Source organism: Silene latifolia, chromosome 7, assembly GCF_048544455.1.
Source record: "Silene latifolia isolate original U9 population chromosome 7, ASM4854445v1, whole genome shotgun sequence".
NCBI classification, from domain to species: domain Eukaryota; kingdom Viridiplantae; phylum Streptophyta; class Magnoliopsida; order Caryophyllales; family Caryophyllaceae; genus Silene; species Silene latifolia.
The window spans coordinates 88,618,602-88,623,821 of record NC_133532.1 but is presented as its reverse complement, the minus strand read 5'-3'; the positions used below and the strand labels follow the sequence as shown (position 1 = coordinate 88,623,821).

Here is a 5,220-nt window from a genome sequence, read left to right as displayed (position 1 = left end):
AGAAAGGTCTACCTAGAATGATCGAAATATTGGAGTCTTCTTCCATGTTAACAATGACAAAGTCCACCGGGATGAAAAATTTCCCAACTCTCACGGGAACATCTTCCCATATCCCTAACGGTGTCTTCGTCGATCTATCGGCCATTTGGAGTGTGATGTTGGTACATTTAAGCACTCCCATCCCTAGCCTTTTACTAACCGAATACGGCATAACACTCACGCTTGCTCCTAGATTACACAAAGCCTTGTTTATCGTGGTGTCGCCAATGGTAGACGGTATTGAGAAGCTTCCCGGGTCTTTAAGTTTCGGAGGTGAACTCCCTTGAAGGATTGCACTACTCACCTTAGTGAAGGCGATAGTTTCAAGCTTCCGGATCGACTTCTTTTTCGTAAGGATGTTCTTCATGTACTTTGCATAGGCCGGCACGTGATTGATTAATTCCGTGAAAGGAATCGAGACTTCCAAATTCTTCACAATTTCCATAAATTTTCCAAGTTGGTCATCAAACTTAGGTTTAGCTTGACGACTCGGGAATAGAAGTCTAATTACAATGCGCTCCTTCTCCTTGGCCTTCTCTTCACTTTTCTTTGGAACTTCTTCTTTTGTTGGTTATCCTTCCTTGGAGTTTTGCACAATTTCTTCTTTGTCACTAGCTTCCACAACTTCATCCTCAACTTGCTTCTTTGGTCCTTCATATCTCGTACCACTCCTCAAGTGAATGGCACTAACCGTTTCATGTCTTGGGGGATTACTTTGAGGTGGTAATTGCCCCTTTTGTCTTAGAGAACTTGAAGATGCTAGTTGCGTTAATTGAGTTTCCAACATTTTTGTGTGGCCTAGGATGTTGTTGATGGTGATGTCCTTTGCTTGACTATCTTTTTGCATTTGAGTGAAAAACTCTTGTTGATTCTTTTGCATTTGGAGGACCGCTTTTTGAACATCAAAAACTCTTTGGTTTTGGTTTCTCATGGGAGGTGGGGTGTATGTTGGTTGAGGGTTTTGAACATTTTGGCTTTTGTATGAGAGATTTGGGTGGAATTTGGTGTTTTCATTGTAATAATTAGAATAAGGGGTACCACTCTTGTATGCTTGAAAAGCATTCACTTGTTCGTTTGTTCCCCTACATTCACTTTGGTCATGTCCCAAAGTTCCACAATTCTCACATATCCCACTTGGGATTGATGAAGATGCTACCATGGCATTAACATGATGCTTTGGTGATTTTGAGGCTTCTTCAAGTTTAGCCATAGCCTTCTCAAACTTCAAGTTAATGGTATCAATATGAGCACTAAGTTGAGCACCCAATTGAGTAATAGAGTCCACAACATTCTTTCCTCCTCTAGTAGCCTTGCGAGGTCTACTATATTGTGAGTTATGGACCGCCATTTCCTCAATCTTGTTCCAAGTTTGATTATCGTCAACTTCGGTGAACATACCATTTGATCCCATGTTGAGAATGTTTCTTGAGTCTTCATAAAGACCATTCCAAAATTGTTGTACCAAGAACCACTCGCTAAGTCCATGATGAGGACATGAGCGACAAATTCCTTTGAACCGCTCCCAAGCTTCATACAAAGATTCTTCATCCCTTTGCTTAAAACCCGTAATTTGAGCTCTTAGCATGTTAGTCTTTTCCGGAGGGTAAAATTTTTTGTAGAAAGTTAGATCCAACTTCTTCCAAGAGTCAATTCCAAAAGTAGCCTTATCAAGGCTCTTCAACCATTATTTTGTGGTGCCGATTAGAGAAAAAGGAAATAAGACCCATCGAATTTGGTCTTGAGTTACACCGGTTTGTGAAATCGTATCACAATAGTAACAAAAGGTCTCCATGTGAGAGTGAGGGTCTTCACTAGGCATCCCCCCAAATTGGCTTCTTTCGACTAATTGGATAAACGCGGATTTAGCAATAAAATTTCCGGTTAAGTGTTGTGGTGTGGGAGTACCATTGGGTAGGTTCTCCTCGGTTGGTACAGAATGTGATAAAAATTTAGGCATTGTGGGTTGATTTTGTGTTGGGTTCTCCTCACTTTCTCTTGCAAAAGGGTTGACGAACTCAATAGATTTTGGTTGAATATCTACAACCTCACCAATACCTCTCAAAGTACCTCTAGCAAGTCTTCTATTGTTTGTCAAAGTCCTTTCAGTTTCGTGATCAATGGGTAACAAGTTACCTTGTGATCTTCTAGACATGCAAAATATCAAACAACTCGAAAATAATTAGAACAAACCTTGGGGAGTTTTACTTCCCCAAGGCAAAGAAAGACACAACTAATAACAATCTAAGAAAATCAAATCAAGTTAACACCGTCCCCGGCAATGGCGCCATTTTTGGTCGTGAGTTTTCTTTTCGGTTACTTGTCGTTAGGAGCACCTAGACCAAAATAATATTTATAACTTCACAAACAACTCTACTATTAGTAAAGTGGCAAGTAAATGTCGGATCCCAAGGGACGGGTATTGATGTAGGATTTTCGATTGCAAGTAGCGGTGTCTAGGGATGTCACGATTTGGGGTTGAGATGAGAAGATCACTAAACTAAATAGCAATAAAAAGTAAACAAGCAAGATGATTAAAAAGAGATGTAAACAATTGATTAAAAGCACTAGGGTGTCATGGGGTCATAGGGGATTCATGGGAATCGATCATACAAACATATTCTCAAATTATAAGCAAGCAATTATTATTGTGATGGATCGAGTTGGTTTATATCTTACAATCCTAGGAAGGTTTGGGTCCCGGAGCCGAATCGATTTGATTGTACAACACCTACAAGTCGACTTAATCCTCCCTAATCAACTATATGCATGGTCTAATGAGACTCGAGTTGGTTTATGTCTTACAAGTCTCATTGAAAAGGTAGGTGATGGGTAAAAAATGCAAGGATTCATAGGCTCGCATTTCATCAAACATAACATGTGCATAAGTTGAGATCACAACAAGCAAGCAAATAAACTATGAAAACATATTAGATTAAGCATGAATCATTCCCCATGTTGGTTTCCCCTAATTACCCATTAACCCTAGTTAAGGAAACTACTCACTCATTATCAAATTTGGCATGTTAACAAGGTTGTCAATCACATTAACAAAGCAAAACATGATGAATAAATGAAGATGATTAACAATAATTAAAAAGGGATTAAGAGGATTATACCTACTAATGATTCCAAAATAAAGCAAAGAATAATAGAAGTACTTCATGATTGAATGGAAGGTTGTCAATCTCCCAATAAAAACCCAAATAATCTTCAATTACCCAAATTAAAAGATGAACAAAAGAGAGATTAAGGAAATGAGATTTGTATTAAGACTTGATTAAAAGTTGATTACAAGATTAAGAAGAGATTAGAATGATATAAACTACACTAGAGAATGATAAGAAGAACATGATTATCAAATTAGACTAATGGGGTATTTATAGTGGGGATTAGGTGCAAAAATTAGGGTTTACTAAGGGCTTAAATGACGATTAAGTCCTTGAGGAATCGCTCCTCTCAAAAGAGATGTCGGTCTCCTTTTTGCCGGTCTTTCATAAATATGCGCATCTTTCATGGAGGGAAGAAAAGGTCTCGCGGTCCTGTAAGAGAATCCGATCGTCCAAGGTGGCTGGACGGGCGGATTTCCTGGTGGCTGGACGGGCGGATTGTTGGGCAGGACGAGCGGATTGTGGCGTTGCTGGACGGGCGTCCCTTCTGCAAAGACGCTCGGATTCCCCTCGTGTTGGACGGGCGTCTTGCGTAGTTGGACGTGCGGATTGTGGCACAGCTCCCTTTTCTTCTTTTCTTCTTCCAATAATCCTCCGGGATTTAGTCGGGGATGCAAGGATTTCTTCATCATTGCCCATCTACTATAATATGTACAAAGGCCTTCTAGTCTTGTCTTCTCTTTGATGCTTGGTCATTAGATTCGATCAATTTAGCTCCATTTTGCCATGAAAATGCAAGGTTTGCACTCCTCTCCTACCAAGGAAACAAAACCTCAAAGAATATGCAAAACAAAGGACTAAAGATAGTAAATGACCCAATTATGCACAAAAAAGCATAGAACGAGGCTAATTCGGGGACTAAATGTGCTCCAATAATGGTCACATCAGTTAATTTTATGCATATTTATTTAGAAATAACCACATGCATGTTATATTTATGAGGTAAGTAGATACTTTAAATTAATGAGATGAATTTAGGAAGTTTATTGATTTTTATTTGATAAAAATTGGTAAATAATGGTTATTTTGCAAATAAATATTGATTTAATTTTTGTGCATGAAATTTTTTAATTTTTAGCTCCTAGAAATTGTTCCAACATGTACAAAATTTTATTTTGAAATTGTTTCAATTTTTATGGTTTGATTTAGAATTAAATCGTAAAAATTGCCGTTTTACCGATTAAATTGTAAAATTGTTTTAAATAAATTTTAAAACCAAAAATTTTCACTTGCATGTCATTTTTGGTGTAATAACAGAATGTTCATGACCTTGAAATTTAATTTTCCATAAGTTTTATAATTAAATGGAATTTTTCCATAATAATTGTGAATTATTATGTCTTTTTGTCATAACTTGTGTTTTAATCCCATATTAATTCAAGATAATTAGTGAGAATAATTATTTTGAAATTAGACCAGATTAGTATCATTAGCATATCTTAAAATTGTTTTAAGAATTGATTATGAATTTTTATTGGTAAAAATTCCGTGAAAGCAAGCTCAAATGATCGTTGTTGGTAAGTTAGACGATTTGGCATGTCATTTTCCATAATGCATTTTATTATTCATTTGGATGAATATTTTTTTTAGCATTTTAATTATGTAATTTTTCCTAATATGGCCATAGGTAGAAGTTGGTATTTCCCGTAATGTAAGGGAATATCGACTTGTTTTGTAATTAATTGCGATTTCGTATCGCCTAATTTATAATTAATTAATAGTTTTTTATTTTAATTTTATTACAAATTGTATAATAGGGTATTGTTATGTAATTTAATTATTAGTAATTAAATGAAGCGTCTAAAGACGGAGTTTTCATGAAGACGGTGTTTTCGGAAAGGCGTTCCGAAATCCTAAAGAAGGAGGCCATTTTTATGAAGATTCAAGGGACCAAGGAGTTGGTTTCCGAAGTGTAATAATTTTAGTTAATTAGCTTAACTAGGTGGCCATATTAGGACTTGTTTGTTTTAATTCTTATATGCATTCATGCCAAATCGTCACTACATGTTTTTTT

At 36.6% G+C, this 5,220-nt stretch overlaps 1 non-coding gene across 1 annotated transcript; it reads left to right on the top strand.

Annotated features, from left to right (window-relative positions):
- The first annotated feature begins 1,517 nt into the window (after positions 1-1,517).
- LOC141593453 (small nucleolar RNA R71) lies at positions 1,518-1,624 on the top strand. Its single transcript, XR_012521534.1, has one exon. It is a non-coding gene; the product is annotated as a small nucleolar RNA R71 (small nucleolar RNA).
- The last annotated feature ends 3,596 nt before the right edge of the window (positions 1,625-5,220 follow it).